The sequence below is a fragment of the Giraffa tippelskirchi genome, chromosome 9 (genome assembly GCF_054371585.1).
Source record: "Giraffa tippelskirchi isolate mGirTip1 chromosome 9, T2T-mGirTip1v1.2.pri, whole genome shotgun sequence".
NCBI lineage: Eukaryota > Metazoa > Chordata > Mammalia > Artiodactyla > Giraffidae > Giraffa > Giraffa tippelskirchi.
In genome coordinates this window covers 38,119,377-38,138,284 of record NC_137283.1, presented here as the reverse complement: position 1 = coordinate 38,138,284, position 18,908 = coordinate 38,119,377, and the positions used below count along the sequence as shown (strand labels likewise).

The 18,908-nt window shown below is 43.5% G+C and overlaps 1 protein-coding gene across 7 annotated transcripts in view; it reads left to right on the top strand.

Moving 5' to 3' along the window:
- The window catches only part of PTPRG (protein tyrosine phosphatase receptor type G), a 767,420-nt gene that overhangs the window by 161,150 nt on the left and 587,362 nt on the right, over positions 1 to 18,908 (top strand). The window contains exon 1 of one of the 7 annotated variants that reach the window (XM_081524561.1): positions 5,311 to 6,421. The exons of the other annotated variants lie outside the window; for them this stretch is intronic. The gene's annotated coding sequence lies outside the window, so the exon portion shown is untranslated. Of the gene's footprint in view, positions 1 to 5,310; positions 6,422 to 18,908 lie in introns of those variants that run through there. 7 annotated transcript variants of the gene reach the window in all.

Sequence of the window (18,908 nt, the reverse complement as noted above, 5' to 3'; positions counted from 1 at the left end):
AAGGACTGATGCTGAAACTCCAATACTTTGGCCACCTGATGCAAAGAATCAACTCACTGGAAAAGACCCTGATGCTGGGAAAGGTTGAAGGCAAGAGGAAAAAGGGAAGACAGAGGGTGAGAGGGTTGGAGGGCATCACTGACTCAATGGACATGAGTTTGTGCAAACTCTGGGAGATAGTGAAGGACAGGAAAGCCTGACATGCTGCAGTCCATGGGGTCGAAAAGAGTTGGTGTGACTTAGCGACTGAACAACAACAAGAATGGCTCACAAAACTTGGGAAAAGAATTTACTTACTAGATTACTAATTACAAAAGATGTATTAAAGCTTATAAATGAAGAGCCAGGTCAAGAGATATGTAGGGTGTGGAAGAGTCCCAAGAATATGAGCTTCTGTCCCTATCGAGTTTGGAGGCTTGTCACCTTCCTGGTACTTGGTTCCATCCTGGTTCGCCAACCTGAAAGCTGTCTACCTCCTCCTCTGGGGATTTTATTGAGGCTTACTAAAAGTCACCTCATTAACATAAGCTCAGGTGTGGTTGAAAGGGGCTGGTTATGAATAGCAAAACACTCCTTTCATCTTTATAGCTTCTATCACTTAGGAAATTCCAAGGGTTTTAGGGCTTAGTGTCAGGAACTGGGACAAAGACCAAGCCTCTATTTGTTATTACAGGTCATAACATCACAGATGTTTCTTAGCAACTTGTGTGTGCCCCAGTTATACCAGACTGTTAAACTGTTTATCATTTTCAGTTTGTTTTCAACCTGATGCTTTTTTGTAAAAGAAATAAGGAACACGAGAGGACGGCATCTTATCAGTATTGCTTGTTTAAAAGGTTTTGAAGAAGTTTCAGTTATAATAATGTCCAATTCCACAAGATTAGAACTATGTAACTGTGTTTAACTAGGCTGATGCTTTTTCTATTATGACTTTATTTAATAGTAAGCCTTGGTACTAACTGTTGAGTGATTCATATTCAGAAAGGAGAAATGATGTTTCTAAGACATTCCTTGATGCTGGGAAAGATTGAGGGCCAGAGGAGAAGGGGTCGACAGAGGAAGAGATGGTTGGGTGTCATCACTGACTCAATGGTCATGAGTTTGAGCAAACTCCCGGAGATGGTTAAGAACAGGGAAGCCTGGTGTTCTGCAGTCCATGGGGTCACAAGGAGTCGGACATGACTGAGCGATGGAACAACAGCAACAATACATTCCACGGACTGGGGGACTTGACATCATCTATCGTATTCTCCTTTTTTGCCAGTTGATTGTTTGGCCTTGTGAAAGTCGGTTGCTCTTCCTTTTTAAAATAAGATGTATGGAATTCTTGTCTTTAAAGTATTTTTATTTATTTATTTTTGTCAGTGCTGGGTCTTTGTTCCTGCGCCAGCTTTTCTCTAGTTATGGAGGTGACAGTGAATACTCTGGGTTGCAACGCGTGGGCCTCTCTTTGCGGTAGCTTCTCTTGTTGTGGAGCACCGGCTCTAGGGCACAGGCTTAGTAGTTGTGGTGCATGGCTTAGTTGCTCCGAGGCATGTGGAATCTCTCCGATCAAGTTTCAGACCCATGTTTCCTGCTTTGGCAGGTTAATTCTTTACCACTGAGCCACCAGGGAAGCCCCAGATGTATAGAATTCTTCACCTTGCCTTGGTGGTTCAGATACCTTTGGTAATCTGAAGGGTGACACTCTCCTTTGAAAAACAAGTACGAATTTCTGTTAAATTTCATATGAGCTTGTTCATGCATATTTGCTCAGGATTTCTTGATTATAAAGGATATTTCCAATTCTAATACTAGGTGGAAGTTCACCTCTCTGCATTTGAAGGAGAAATCTTTTATTGTATAAGATTTTTTGTCTGGGGGATGCCAGAATATACTGTCATTACCAAAATGAAGATGATATTCCATAGTCACCCAGTAACCAGTGTGAACTGGATGCGATCATTGGTCCAATGTTAAGAATATCTCTGAGGACTACTACTCTGAGGCAGCCTTGTGCTGGGGTTGTGGAAAAGTGAATAAGCCATACTCCAATCTTGTCTTCCTGAGGATTCCCGTTGCAATGAGAGGACCTGACTTGGTGAATGACTGCTGGGAGGTCAGGCAGTGCCATAGTCACAGAGCACAGGTTCTGGAGGTAGACACAGGTAGACCAGACTGGCATCTGTGATCTACACGAGCCAGTCATTTAATCCTCTCTGTGCCTCAGTTTGTTAATCTGTTAAAGAGTATAGTAACTCTACTCACCCATAAGGATGGTTGAGGCTTTACATGAGTTCATGCTGGGGGACCCACCCTTAGTAGTGTGACACTCTGGACCATATTGTTGTTTTGGAGCCACTGTCCTGCACATTTTAGGATGATTAGCAGCATCCTTGGCCTCTACTCACTAGGTTTCTTCATTTGTAGCAACCAGAAATGTCTTTAGGCATTGTCAGCTTTCCTGTGGGGTGAGTACCTCCCCTCACTCCTTTGAGAACCACTAGTCTTCCCTTATGGGCTTCCCAGGTGGCGCAGCAGAAAAGAATCCACCTGCAATACAGGAGACGCGGGTTCGCTCCCTGGGTCAGGAAGATCCCCTGGAGAAGGAAATGGCAACCCACTCCAATATTCTTGCCTGGGAAATCTTATGGACAGAGGAGCCTGACAGGCTACAGACCTTGGGGTCACAAAGAGTTGGACGTGACTTAGTGAATAAACAACAACAACACAATGTCTTCTGTTAGATTCAGTTTTCTAAATGGTTTGGAAAAATTATTAGTGACACTTCCTTTAAAGGAAAAACTCCTTTGAATAAGTCATAATTCCTTCCCTGATGCCCTCTTGATGGAAACAAAAACAAAATGCTAACAAAGCCCAGGTAACAAAAGTCTGTTTGTACCCTGCTGACTGAATTATTGATGCGCTCTATGAGATGAACCACATTCATTCAGGTGGGATTAGTAGCTACCTGCCTCTTGGAGAACAGTAGGTATTGCTTGGCACCTGTCCCTGGCTGCTGTGTGTAATGTGATGGTTTCTGCGACCTGCCCATTTGCAGCCCAGCCTCCTCCGCATCCTGCAGACAGGGTTTGTTCTTGTCCTGGCTCAGAACAGACCTCCTGAGTCATGATAGAGCCAGGCTGCTTTGCCAAGAGCACTAACCTGTTGGGGGGTGTGGGCACAGGTGACAGGCAGCGGGTGAGCTTAGCTGACACACACAGCAAGGACTTGGGGTGGCTGAGACACAAGCAGTGTTAACCACCACACACCCCAGAGGCATCAAAGTGTCTGGGGCCCCTGGGGCTTGGAGTTGGTGAGGATGTCTGTGAATGGGTGTGAAGAATAGGTGGAAATAACACTGCTGAGAAAGCGCTTGGAAACCCAGGAGTGAAATAGCAGGTTTTGATTGGGTTTTGGTTGTTGAGGGGGAGGGAGTCAGATGTTGGAAAATGCATGAGTAGATTCAGATTCTTTCTTTAATTGCCCTTTCTTTGTTCAAGGATATTATTTGGTTTCCGGTTTTGGAATTGTGAGGACCAGTTTAAGGTAGAATTGGAGGACTGATGTAAAGTAACTAGTTTTTAAGATTGTTCAATAAGAATGTTTAAAGGAAAAAAAAAGTTACTATGTATTGTCATCAGCGTTGCACAAAGGAAAAAAATGTTTTGTCACCAAACAAGTAGGAGGAACATGACCATAGAATAGAGAGGAGTTGTTTATGTTGAACAAATACAGCATTATGAAATGTTGCCAGTGGTCCTAATTTTTAGTTCCTCCACCTCGGCCAGGTAAAGATGTCATCATAGACTGCTGCATTTTTACTGCCTCAAGGGGGGACCGGTTTATTAACGAACCGTGATGTTTTTACTTGCCAGTCTTGGTGACGACTGTTGGTTGAGCAGAGGCTGTGTAGCGCCCCGTGTATTTGAATCAGCCCGGGTCAGGGCATTCATCTCTCATTTTCCCTGCCCTCCCCTCTCTGCCCTTGTCTTTTGCTCTTTCTGGAGCTGCCCTGGCAAAATTGTAGCAATACACAAGCATCCCTCTGCATCCCAAGATGTTGCAAGTCTCTCTCTGCCTTTCATTCCTCATTGTTTGTATGTACCCTCTGGGACAGGTGTGTTGTCAGGGAGTGAGTCCCCTGGTGTCCTCCCCACCCAGGTCTGGAGAGGGATGGCTGATTTGAAAGCCTAATGCAGTCAGGATTCAGTGCTTACAGCCTGTTCACATTCTGACATGCTTTGGGCACTGAGGCTTAAAGGAGAACTTTTAGAGTTTGGGATACCTATGATTAAAAAAATCCATTTAAAAAAATACCTGGGAGAATGCTCAAGATGCAGCTCTGCGCTGACCCCTTGAACAAACGACTAGTAGGAACTACCTCTGCAATCCTAACCAAGGCCCTGACCTGTTTGTTTGTTTGTTTGTTTGTTTTTATCATGCTATGTAGTGATGTGGAATCTCTAAAGCTATAAGCAGTGGAAGACCCTAATTTCTTGCTTTGGATAATGAGCATAGAAACAACATAAACTCAGTTTCTTTCCTCGTTTTTTTTTTTTGTTTGTTTGTTTGTTTGTTTGGGCTATTTGCATGGCGTGTGGGATCTTAGTTTCCAAACCAGGGATTGAACCCTTTCTCTCTGCATTGGGAGGACGGAGTCTTAACCACTGGACCCCCAGGGAAGTTCCTCTTTCTTTTATTTTTATCTTTATACTTTTACCAGAGTATTAAATTTTTGATTTTTTTTTTTTTTTTTTAGTTAAAAAAGCAATCTCTGAATATTTTCCAGTTTAAAGAATACTAACGATAGACAAATACACTTGCCCAGCCCCTCCTAATTCCAGACACTTCTGAAGCATAAATGTGAGCTTTGTGCATACACTGTGCTTTTACATTCGGAAAATACCTAATTTTCATATTACATAAATCATATATGTATATTGTCAGACGATCTGTGTTTTTCCTCCACTTAATATATCTTGGAAATTGCAGAGGTCGTTCTGTAAATAGTGTCCGCATCTTTCTTAACTGCCACATTTTATTCTACAGTATAGATATTCCATGATTTATAGAGCACTTAGCTGGTTCAGAGTTGTATGCTACAAATAATGGTGCAGTAAAAGATTGACTTAATACACGCATCTTTGTACACCTGTGTATTTTTATCAGTGATTAAACATACAGAAGATGAGCCGTTATTAGAGGGTATTTTTAATTTTTTAATGTATATTATACCTCCTCCAAGGACTTCCCTCGTGGCTCAGATGGTAAAGCATCTGCCTACAATGCGGGAGACCTGGGTTCAATCCCTGGGTCGGGAAGATCTCCTGGAGAAGGAAATGGCAACCCACTCCAGTATTCTTGCCTGGAAAATCCCATGGATGGAGAAACCTAGTAGGCTACAGTCCATGGGGTCGCAAAGAGTCGGACACGACTGAGCGACTTCACTTCACTTCACTTCACACCTCCTCCAAAATGCTGTGTCATCTTATGTTACTTCTGTCAGCGATGACTGAGAAGACCATGCTCCTTTCTCCATACTCTAGCCAAATGGTGATCAAAGTTGGTTATAAAATATTGAGTCGCTGTGGTGTGGTGACTTGAATATTGTTGATCTGTAAGAATGCAGCGAGTGTTGTGGTTACATCATCACTTGAGCAGTGACCGCCCCCCGCTCCCCCCAGGAGTAGCTGTGGATCCCAAGCGACAATTTCACACCCCAACAGGTAGATTGTTAATTCACCAGAATCCTGCTTTGTTGGATCTTTCCTAATGAGCTGGCTGTTAATTAAATGGAGCAGTATGTTAAGTTTAATTCACAATGGAAACCAGTCTTGGTTTCTTAAAATGTTTTGGAAACATACTATTTTTCATGTGATTACTTCTAAATTGCCTTTGAGGGCCTTGCCCTAAGAATAAAAATCATACTTTGTGATAATTTTAGAAACTGTCACCAAGTCTGGCCAGTTTGGATTCTAAATCTGTCACAGGAAGTAAGCACCCATGGTGAGACTGTAGTAAAAACAAAGTAGAAGGTAGGTTATTTCCTCAATAAGCCAGTGGATGGCTGGGCTGTTCTTGTTCCCACTCAGTGTTTTACTCTTTCCTGTAGCCTGATGGGGAGAAGGCAATGGCACCCCACTCCAGTACTCTTGTCTGGAAAATCCCATGGACAGAGGAGCCTCATAGGCTGCAGGCCATGGGGTCGCAAAGAGTCGGACACGACTGAGCAACTTCACTTTCACTTTTCACTTTCATGCATTGGAGAAGGAAATGGCAACCCACTCCAGTGTTCTTGCCTGGGGAATCCCAGGGATGGAGGAGCCTGGTGGGCTGCCGTCGACGGGGTCGCACGGAGTCAGACACAACTGAAGCGACTTAGCAGCAGCAGCAGCAGCAGCCTGATGGAGTCAGAGCTATTGTGTTGCCCACTTTGCAGGTGAGTCCACCAAGGCAGACAGGAAGCAGCCTGCATTGCTGGGGATACAGTCAGTAAGGGGTAAGCCAGACAAATGCATGTGATGAAAGTCTACCTAATTCCAATTCCTGACCAGGGATCAACAAATGTGACCCATCACCTGCTTTTGTACAGCCCACCAACTAGGAATGGGCTTTATATTTTTAAATGGTTACATTTTAAGGGATTAAATAAATACCTACATTGTCTTGATTTTGCCTCTTGCCTCATAGAGCCTAAGATGTTTAATATTTAGCCTTTTACATGAAAATTTTGCAATTTGTTCTCTTGACTGTTAGTCCTTAACTACCTAAGATTGAAAAGAAATACCTTCTCTCAAGTGGGGAAGTTGGCTAGGCCAGTGGTTCTCAAATATTAGCATGGGTCAGAAGCACGTGGTGGGTATGGGGTGAGTTCTAACACAGATTTCTGGGCCTATCCCTGAGGTCTGCAGTGGGACCGCAGAAGTGGGATTCTAACAGTTTCCCAGGGGGTTGGACTCTGCTGGGCCTGGGATCACACCAGAAGTACTGAGCAAGGGGGATGGAGTGGAATTAGGGATATCGGCCGTGGAACTGGGAGAGGGTCTCAGCCCAGTTATTTGCAGTTGCAGCCCCTCCAAATTAGGGCCCTAGGCTTGTAGACTGACAAAATGTGCATTCAGCAAAGAAGGCTTCTGTGTTAATGAGGAAGAAATTTAACCTATGTTGGCAACAGCTGTCTGAAAGTGGAGATGCAGCTTCAGAACTTCAACTTGTTCATTCATTTAATCCTAAATATTGTTGAAGATATATATATATATATATATATTTGTTGAAGATACATTTAAACGTCTTTGTTATTTAAGTGATAATTGGTATCAATTAACTGATAACTTACTATTTGCTAAGCTCTGTGCAGAACTTTTATAATAATCCTATGAGGTTAGATGATAGTATTGTCACTTTAAAAGGAAGGCCTTCCCTGGTGGTCTAGTGGTTAGGACTCCGTGCTTTCACTACTGAAGACATTGGTTCGATCATTGGTCAGGGGAGTATGATCTCGCAAGCCATGGAGCGCAGCCAAATATAAGATGTAAGAAGGAACTTCCTGTCACAGTTGTGTGGCAAGTGGCCACAAATAATTTAGGCTCTTGTTCACGATACAGCTTCCTCCTCTGCATTCACCCTCCACCGTGGCTACCACATGAGAATCCTGTCTATCTTTTTCGGCTTATAAAAATGTTGTTCTGGGGGGAAGAAGGGCCCATTTGGCAAAATGTTGTTGCTGCTGCTGCTGCTAAGTCGCTTCAGTCGTGTCCGACTCTGTGCGACCCCATAGACGGCAGCCCACCGGGCTCCGCAGTCCCTGGGATTCTCCAGGCAAGAACACTGGAGTGGGTTGCCATTGCCTTCTCCAGTGCATGAAAGGGAAAAGTGGAAGTGAAGTCGCTCAGTTGTGTCCGACTCCTAGCGACCTCATGGACTGTAGCCCACCAGGCTCCTCCATCCATGGGATTTTGAAGGCAAGAGTACTGGAGTGGGGTGCCACTGCCTTCTCTGAAAATGTTGTTAGTACTATCATTTTCTTAGAAAAACCTTCTGTGACTACCTTAACTGTCATAATTATTTTTAAAACTTTGAATTATGGAAAACTCTTTACTAAGAGAAAATACACCATACACTCACAGTTTACAGATGTGAATATGTTGTCACTGTTTGTGTGGTCAGGCCACTCATGATGGCTGTTCTCTTGCTCTCTGTCCATCCATGGCCCACCCAGTGTCTGCTTCACCTCTGTCTTACACACCTGATTGACCTTCCTGAGTACCTGCCACAGACCCCAGCTGGTGATTGTTCTTATCAAAGGGATGGCGAGCTGCACGGTTCCTTACTGGTTTCCCTGGTAACTAATGAGCCCACCTGAAGCCAATGTCAATTCCCTTATAACTGGTAATCCAGCCTCCCCCTCCATCCCTCTGGGAGAGAAGACTGCCGCCATGTTCCTGCTGCTGTCTTGCAGGAGGTCTGCTGCTGTCTTGCATGTCGCTTAGACATGTAAGTTCCTACATTCATTAACTCCTTATGTTGCTGTTGGCTGACTCTGGGCTCTTTTCTTTGATCTTGAAGCTGGGCTAGCGCAGGACTTGTAGGCCTGTGGGGTGCAGCCCAACACAGTTGTTTAAAAGATTTTTCTTTCTTAAGGAGTTAACACTAGAGAATTGTTACATCCCTAAACATCTTTTCTCTTTCCTTTCCTACCCAAAACGATGCCCGGTTTTGTGTATGCGTACTTGCAGATAACTAGCCCCTCAGTCATGTCTGCCTCTTTGCAACCCCATGGACTGTAGCCCGGGCCAGAATACTGGAGTGGGTTGCCCTTCCCTTCTCCAGGGGAACTTCCCAACTCAGGGGTTGAACCCATGTCTTCTGCATTGCAGGCAGATTGTGTACTGTCTGAGCCACTAGGGAAGCCCATGCATACTTATATATATAGCAAAACTAAAAGAAATGCAAGGGAAGTCATATACTTCAGCATACGACACTAGAGTTGGTTGTGTGTTGACAATTTATTGAGTAAATACTCTGAGAAATTAGATGAGTCATGTTTTCTGATGTTCTGGGGATTTGGGGCCAGTGTATTTACAATCTTATACCAACTTCAGGAATTCCTGTCTGGCACCACAGATCTGCCCCTTTCATGATACATTTTATTGTTTTGATTATCTGGTGTCTTGCAGATTCCTAGAATGCATGTCTTTGGGTTTTGGATCTTTAAGTTCTTATCAGAATTTTGACAGATCCTTTGAAGCAACACATATTTTTGACTCTCTGTGGGTACCAGGCATTTTGCCAGATGGGGGCAGATAATGGAGAGAGTGAGAGAGATGACTAACCCTCCCCCATCGAGCCTATATTCAGGTGATTACAATTCTCATCTCTGTTCCTCCAATTTATTGTAGCATGCTGCTGCTGCTGCTAAGTCGCTTCAGTTGTGTCCGACTCTTAGCGACCCCATGGACTGTAGCCTACCAGGCTCTTCCGTCCATGGGATTTTCCAGGCAAGAGTACTGGAGTGGGGTGCCATTGCCTTCTCCGTATTGTAGCATGAGTTTTATAGAAATTAATAATGAAGTGTATTAGTTGCTCAAATGTGTCCGACTCTTGCCCACCCCATGGAGTGTAGCCCCTCCAGACTCCTCTGTCTGTAGAATTCCTCAGGTCAGAATACTGGAGTGCGTAGCCATTCAGCAGTACTTAACAATCGTTTCTGTGTGTGGCAGGCAGTGTCCCAGTTTGTGGTTCATAGAAGGTGGTCACCTTATCTATTATGTGGTAATGAGGCATCTACGCTCTTATTAAATGCCTTGCAAAAGTTATGTGCCCATTTCCCTTTGTTATTAGACATTGTGCTAATTGCACGGGTGATTTAAATGTTAAAAAGGCATTAAAGCATTTGTTGTAATAATTAACAAAGGATTGGTAGGTTACAAATGAATGATAATGCCATATTTTTAAAATACAGCATTATATATCTCTGGAAAGTGGTATATGTTATGAAACATTAATATTCAAATGAGAGATTTGAACTGAATGCTCTCTAAAATCCTTTCCAGTAAGTTCTTTCTGGTGTTTGAAAGTAAGAGCTCCACATGAATGGTGTCACACTTCTGAAAACCTCAAGGAGAGGCCACAGCCTGCCATTTGAACCTTGGATAGTGGTCTAGAGATTGCTGATTCTCTTCTTTCTTAGAAATAGAAACTCTGTTTTCCTCAGTGAACACAAGCTACATGGAATAAAGACCAGACGTCTGCTGTGGTAGGTGTGATTTTAATTTTACTTTATTTGAATATAAGTGGAAATAGCATGCAGTTTCCAGAAAGTTCTCTTAAGGGGAAGGAGGCAAGTCCTTAATATCTTCTTTGCTGTTGGCCTCTGGCTGAGAAGTTGATTAAGGGACTGAAGTTCCATCTAGGCTCTGCTTCTCAAGAAGTGTACATGGAGAAAGGTTGGGCCTTCTCCTTTCCACAAAAAGATCATGTGCTTAAAAATCTATGTAACTACAGGACTACTTTCACCAGGAGGGTTACCTTTTTTCTAATTTATTCAAAGGTACCACAGGAGCCCTCTTACTATGGAGCACCGCCTCATCTCCAGACCACCCTGCTTGCCATTAATGGTAGATAGTAGTGACCCTGTACCTTGTTTAGCCTTGCTTGGAAAATTGCACGGGCAGAGGAGCCTGGCAGGCTACAGTCCATGGGTTTGAAAAGAATTGGATACGACTGAGCAACTGAGCAGCAGCAGCTTGTTCAGCCACTGTTGTTTTGACGTTTTCATTACTGGTGAAAGTGAAAGTAGCTCAGTCGTGTCTGACTCTTTGTGACCCCATGGTCTATACAGTCCACGGAATTCTCCAGGTCAGAATACTGGAGTGGGGAGCTGTTCCCGTCTCCAGTGGATCTTCTCGACCCAGGAATCGAACCGCAGTCTCCTGCACTGCAGGCAGATTCTTTGCCAGCTGAGCTACCAGGGAAGCCCATTAGTGGTATCTGGACCTCAGTATGGTCAATAGATCACTGCCTTTTCCATTGCAACGATTTCTTTGATATTTTTTGGGTCTATGTTTTGCTGATTTGTGAACAAAAGATACCACCTCTGGGCAATGTATGTTGATTGAAGTGTTTGTGTTTTTTTAAATGGGGATATAATTACTTTACAATGTTGTGTTTCTGCTGTACAGCCATGTGAATCAGCTAAATGTATACACACATCCTCTTCCTCTTGAACCTCCCTCCCACACTTCCAGGTCATCACAGAGCACCAAGCTTAACTCCTTGTGCTGTACAGCAGCTTCCCACTAGCTAGCTCGTTTGCACATGGTAATGCAGGTATGTCAGCTCTACTCTCCCAAGTCGTCCCATCCTCTCCGTCCCCCACAGTCCATAAGTCCTTTTTCTATGTCTGCATCTCTGTTGATGCTCTTCAGAGTGGTTCCTCAGTGTTGGTTTTCTTTAGATTCCATATATATATATGTTAATATATAATACTTGTTTTTCTCTTTCTGACTTCATTCTGTATGACAGACTCTAGGTCCATCCACAATTCTACAAATGACCCAATTCCATTCCTTTTTTATGGCTGAGTAATATTCCATTGTATATACATACCACATCTTTATCCATTCATTTGTCAATGGGCATTTAGATTGCTGATTGAAGTGTTTTGCAAGGTTATCAGGAGCCCACAGAATAGAGAGGCAACTGAAATAATCAACATTGGCTGTGGGCTGGGAGCAAAGAAACTAGGGGAGGTTAGGAACTGAGTGCTGAAGGTTGGCACCCTTGGAGCTGGGAGTCTGGTCAGAGGTGCAGCTCCTGTTGTCTGGTACAGTGATGTCCAGCCTTGCCTTTTCTCCTTCAGGAGCTCGTTCTTGATTCAGAGCTGCCATGAGAGCAGGGTGTCCACACGTTAAGGTGTGGATCACGTGTCCTGGCTCTTCGCCTCTAGCTCCTATACTGGGCACATGCTCATCTGGGTCAACTATATACCTACAGTGAAGGGCACATACTTTCCCCAAAAAGAATTGAAGCTGCTGCTGAGCTGGGGGATGGATGATGCATATCAAAAAGAAATAAAAGGCAAAAAGAAAAGAAAGACGTAAAAGAAGATAATGGCAGTTCGTGACCACACGACCATGTGCTCTGTAAAGCAATGGAATGTATACTAATTTCCCACCAAGGGTCTACTTTTTGGTATTTAATTTTCCACCCTCAGGAAATGAGTGCTAAGTCTGTTTCTGTTCGCTCGCAGCTCATCGGCTGATCCTGTGTGATTGCCTGCTCTGCACAGGGTCATGTGTTAGATATGAGGGGGATGTGGTGACATAATAGAGGGAGAGGGTCCTTCCTGTGGTGATGTAGCCCTGGGCTCCCTAATTTGCATCTATGTAATGGCATCACATGGGTAGATGGAAACTATTACATGTAGGATGGATAGACAACAAAGTCTTTGTATATTCAATATCCTGTGATAAACCAGAATGGAAAAGAATACTTAAAAAGAATACAACATGTATGATGGAGTTACTTTGCTGTACATAAGAAATTTACACAACGTTGTGACTCTACCAGACTACAGTAAAATTAAAAAGCAGAATCACATGGAAACTGAGGAAATGGCTTTGCTGTCTTTGCTGTACTGCCACTTGCCACTCCCCTTCCCTTTAGAACTCTTTAGGGAATGGTTTGTTTGCTCTTTTCCCAGAAAAGGGGCTTCAGTCTCAACTCTTAAGAGTCTAATGTCATCTTGAGCCCTGCGGAGGTATGTTTCTGGCCCCTGAAGTGCTATTTTGTGGTAATTTTACGATTTTTCTTTATGAATAATTTACCTGGAGAGTCCTAATATCTTTGGAAGCCAGTGGATTTTGGTGTTTATCAAGGAAATGGCTCAACCTGAAGAAGGAAATCAATTTCTTATTACAAAGCAAAGCAAAACATATGAGGTCATCTACCCTATGGGAAAGCAGTATATTTTGTAAGCGTTATTTATTATTATTAAGTCAGGACCACAAATTATTGTCCCTTCTTATAAAGACATTGTATATTCGCTAATCTCATTCATGTCCCCACTGTTTACTCTCTATTGAGGATTATGAAGCATTTTATATTCACAGCATTTTGGAGCTGAAAGACCAGCTTGTGCTTAAACCATTTTGTAAAAATATTTGCCTAATATTTTTATAAAAGTGCCCAAGAATGTTGACTCCATAACCTATTTTGGTGACTTCTTTGTCTCAAGCTCTTCTAGCCTTTGTTGCAAGAGATAAATGTCCAATTTCCATAAATGTTTCTTGGAATCACATGTTGTAAGAAGTTTTTATGCTTCTTAAACAGTCCAGTGTAGCTATTTTTCTCTTCCTTCTGTTATTCATCTCTGAACGTCTAAAGGAAAGTCAAATAGTAGTAGTAATAGTCATGGTTACAACTTACTAAGTGCCTCCTAAGCAATGCATAACCCTGACCATGACCCAGTGAGATATAGTCTGTTGTTATTTCTGTTTTATAGATGAGGAAACTAGGACCCAAGTTCCCTGAACCAAAGGTGAGAAGACCCAGAACTTGAGAGATCTCTGCCTCAAAACTAGTTCTGGGGGAAATCAAAATCACTCCTCTTTCTCATGAACAGTAAATTGTTACATACTTTACCTTTATGCTTGAAGAAGAAACACGGCTGTTATTGTAAGAAGTGGTTTGTAATTTTTTTATAGTATTGGAATATATTAAGTTCTTGTTTGAATCAAAACACAATTCATAAAAAAGTAAGACTCAGAGAACCATAACAGATTTAGAAACGTCTTCATTTTCTTACTGTTTGTGTGTTACATTCAGGGAAGAATTGGTTAATGACATTACTTATTTTATTAAAAGATTCCTTTCATATTCTTAACTGTGCTTCACTTTAGCCCTCTGTAATGGCGGGGGTAGAAATGAATGGCAAAATGTCATGCAGGTTCTTAGTGTGTGCTGGGGAAGGCAGGATTCCACATGTCATATCCACTTTAATGCATTTTCGGTTTTAGTGAGTTAAAATGGTGTGATGTCTTGATACCATCCTTTAGCTTTAAAATCCTGGACTTTTTAATATTTTTTATGAATATTAAAAAGGAAAGCAGGGAAGATGGAAATTTTGCCAGTATCTCTGTTGCTCTGAAAGAAATCAGAGAAATTTGGTGTGTCCTGAGTAGCAGCTTGGGGACGAGATTTGTGCTTAGTAACTTTTCTTTGGCAACTAGAAACCAGGTCCTTCGGAAGACAGAGGGCAATGACCTGGCTCAGAGATTTCTAGGACAGCTTGATGAGCTTGCTTAGGTGAGCTGGATTTTCTTTTTTCTTTCCTTTCTTTGAAAAGGCTGCATGGCCCAGCATGTAGGATCTTAGTTCCCCCACCGGCGATTGATCCTGCACTCCCTGCAGTGAAAGCGACCAGTCCTAACCACTGGACCCCCAGGGAAGTCCTGAGAGCTGGAGTTTGCAGCAAGGTTTTGATGTCCTTTTGGCCTGGTGCTCTGTCCCTCTCATCCTGGTCCATTTGTAATAGAAACATGGAATTCAATACTATTGACTGGTAGCAGTTGTTGAATTGTGATATGTGCAGTTAATTTGAAGCCTGGGTGTTAAGTTGAACGGGGATAAATAATCAACATTGAATGCTTACCTGTTACAGCTTTATTGGTTTTATAAATTGTCCCCAGCGATCCCTCTTGAGTAGTACAGATACCAGCCATCAACCTGGCTTTCCTGAAAACTCTAGAAATCCCTAAGACTCATTTTAGGCAAGGATCTCTTTTTTAACTCTTGTAAAAGCTTTCACAAACAGCATGGATTCCATGTATGTACTGTTATATTGCTTTGCCTGCTGCTCAACTATAAAATCTTACCATGGAGAGAGACAAAGGGCAATTGAGTATGACTCATACACACTTTGGGAAAAGAATTTCTTTGTTCACTGGTGTTATATATGACACTAGTGTTGTATCATTTCAGTCACTCAGTTGTGTCCGACTCTTTGCGACCCCATGAATCGCAGCATGCCAGGCTTCCTTGTCCATCACCAACTCCCCGAGTTTACCCAAACTCATGTCCGTCAAGTCAGTGATGCTATCCAACCATCTCATCCTCTGTCATCCCCTTCTCCTCCTGCCCCAATCCTTCCCAGCATCAGGGTATTTTCCAGTGAGTCAGCTCTTCACATCAGGTGGTCAAAGGATTGGAGTTTCAGCTTCAACATCAGTCCTTCCAATGAACACCCAGGACTGAGCTCCTTTAGGATGGGCTGGTTGGATCTCCTTGCAGTCCAAGGGACTCTCAAGAGTCTTCTCCAACAGCACAGTTCAAAACCATCAATTCTTCAGTGCTAGCTTTCTTCACAGTCCAACTCTCACATCCATACATGACTACTGGAAAAACCATAGCCTTGACTAGACAGACCTTTGTTGGCAAAGTAATGTCTCTGCTTTTTAATATGCTGTCTAGGTTGGTCATAACTTTCCTTCCAAGGAGTAAGGGTCTTTTAATTTCATGGCTGCAGTCACCATCTGCAGTGATTTTGGAGCCCCCAGAAATAAAGTCAGCCACTGTTTCCACTGTTTTCCCATCTATTTCCCATGAAGTGATGGGACCAGATGCCATGATCTTAGTTTTCTGAATGTTGAGCTTTAAGCCAACTTTTTCACTCTCCTCTTTCACTTTCATCAAGAGGCTTTTTAGTTCCTCTTCACTTTCTGCCATAAGGGTGGTGTCATCTGCATATCTGAGGTTATTGATATTTCTCCCGGCAATCTTGATTCCAGCTTGTGCTTCTTCCAGTCCAGCGTTTCTCATGATGTCCTCTGCATATAAGTTAAATAAGCAGGGTGACAATATGAAAGTGTAATCGAGGCAAGACTTCTGAATTAGAAGGAAAAGAGTCCCAGAGTTCTGAAGCATTCATGAAGAGGCCTTGACCTTGTAGTTGTGGGGGTGACTGAGGTAAGGAGGCCTTTTCCTACGAAAGCTGCTGGGGAGTGGTGCCATCAAGAGCTCATGTCCTTTGTGCTTTGTGGTTGTTACAGGCTCTTCTAGGTTTCTGTGATCCAGCGTGGTGCATCCTGAGGTCAGGACTTTTGTGCCTGGCTTGGTACAGTGGTCAAGAGAGGGAACCAGAAAGAGGTGGAATAAACCTCTACAGTGGCCCGTCTTTCTCCATTTTGTTTCCTTACCCTTTTTATCTTCTTCTCATGCCATTTTCTCTTCAGAGCGGTTGTGTGTTCATCACCTCAGATCTGAAGTCTTCTTTTTGAACTGAGTCTGTGTGTGAGGCTTGGGGAAGGTGGAGCTAACAGTTGAGTTTCTCTGGTCATCACTTTTTTGGGAAAAAACTTTATTTATGATGGTGGCAGATCTTACTTGGGGGACACAGGATCTTTAGTTGTGGCATATGGTAATCTAGTTCCCTAACCAGAGATCGAACCAGACCTCCTGCCCTGGGAGCATGGAGTCGTAGCCAGTGGACCACCAGGGAAAACCCTCTCTGATCATCACTTTAATGAATCTTTGTTGAATGACAGAAAAGTGTTATGGGGGCAGGGAGAGCAGCAAGTTCTTCCCTTTTTTGCTTCTATTCTCTCTTGTATTCCTTCAAAAACTCCAAGATGTCTGTCGCCTCCTCATTATTGCAGTGCGTCTCCATTGGGGGTGATTTTGTTCATCAGGATACATTTGGTGATGTCTGGAGACATTCTGGGTGGTTATGTCTTCGGGGTGGCGGGGGCTTGCTAAATCTAATGCTTCAAGGCTCTCAATGCTGCCTAACATCCCACAACACCCAGGACAGTCCCCAGTGAAATATTAGGCTGCCTCAAATGTCAAAAGTGCCCAAATCGAGAAACCCTGCTCTACTGAAGCGTCTCTCTGGCCAACATATGGGCCTGTCTTGCCTGGCACGTGTTTCACTTGCTGGTTTATCTGTCTGAAGTATATCAAAATACATCAAACTGGTTTCCTGAACCAGTTTATCATGTTAGTTTTAATTTGGGTTTCCAATCCTTTTCCTAGACAAGGCCAAACTAATCATTGCCCTCAAAGAATCACAATTTCTACATTAGTGGAATCAGAATTAGAGGTCTTACACTGTGAGAGTCATGCCAATTATGAATCATCTACACAAAGATGCTTCAACAACCCACAGTGAACTTCTCAAGCATATTATGGGTTGGTGAGTAAGAGGAGAGATTTTGTATTTCTAATGGTAGTCCAGCTAGAAGCTGTCATCACTCGGGTTCATCACTTATGTGCCAAGCCGTGGACTTTGTTACATTTCTGGTCTCCCTTGCAGCACACCATTTGTCCACTGGCCTTCCCTTGGCTCTTAACTTCCTCCAGGACGCCTTCTTTCCTTCTTCAAGTTTAGAGTCATGGCTCTTCCCATGCACTTACCTTTTGGTAGGGACTCCTGACTCCTTGGATCATGATGGCCTGTGGTTAACTTTGAGGGCCAGCCCCTGCTACCTCATTCGCTCCTGCCAGACACATAGTAGGGCCTCTGTAAATACTTGTGGAATGACTGATTGGAGGAAAACTGAAAGCTAGCAGTTTACTTGGTTACAAAAAGAAGTGTAGTAGAAAAACAACTCAGAACCAGAGAACATGTGCTTTGGTGTTGGTTCTCTGATTCTCACTTATCAGACAAGTGGATAAATAAGTGAGTTGAATGAAATGATTCTAAATGGGGAGCCTTTGTGTTTCTCGTGAGCACTCTTGTGTACAGTGCTGTCACAATGAAAGTTGATCTGCATTATTAAAAAGCAAAAGGATGTCTATGTATCTAGAATCACAGCAAGCAGAGTATTGTTTAAACATCAACTCAGATCTTGTCACTCCTCTTCTCAAGCAACAGTTCTTACCACGAGCATCAAGCATCTATGCCATCCAGTCCTTGGCCCCTCTTTGACATCCCCCCCCCCCCTCCCGCTCTTACTTCTCCACCTCACTCTGCTCCAGCCACACTGGCCTCACTCACTGATCATCGCATGCCTCCAGCACCCTCCTACCTCAGTGTTTTGTAATTGCTTTGCCTTTTGCCTGGAATGATCTTTGCCAGCAAGACCTGCTTGGCTTCCTCTGGACTACCTGTGGGTCTTTGTTTGGGTGTCCCATGTTGGGATTGAAGGCAAAAGGAGAAGAAGGTGGCAGAGGATGAGATGGTTGGATAGCACCACTGATTCAAGGGACATGAACTTGGGTGAACTCTGGGAGATGGTGAAGGACAGGGAGGCCTGGCATGCTGCAGTCCATGGGGTCGGTCGCAAAGAGTAAGACATGACTTAGCCACTAAACAACAGCAACCCATGTTTGGAAGGCCTTCTCTGGCCACTCCTCAGTTGTCTTATTTCCTCTCTCTGCTGTGCTGTTATCCTTCTGAACTTCTTTTGGCATTCTGTCTAACTTATTTCTATCTCTTCCTCTGTCCCCTCCACATCCAACCTCCTTAGACTACAAGTGCCATGACGGCAGAGGGATTGCTCATTTTTATTGAATGGCAGCAGGCAAATGTAAAAGTTTACAAATCACAGTGAACTCAACACATGATCACAGTCTGAATATACCCATATAACTAGCCACCGGTGACTCGGTGATAAAGAACCCGCCTGCCAGTTTAGGAGACACAGGAAACACGGGTTCGATTCCTTGGTTGAGAAGATCCCCTGGAGAAGGAAATGGCAGCCCACTCCAGTATTCTTGTCTGGGAAATCCCATGGACGGAGGAGCCTGGCGGGCTACAGTCTACAGGGTTCTGAAAGAATTGGACACGACTTAGCGACTAAGCAACAGCAGCAGCACAGAAAGCCCCATTCATTCCTCTTTCTAGTCACTTCTTTCCATTTGAAGGGCTGCTGCCATTCTGAATCCCTGGTAGGGACTTTTCACTGCTGTATCCATAGCACATGGTA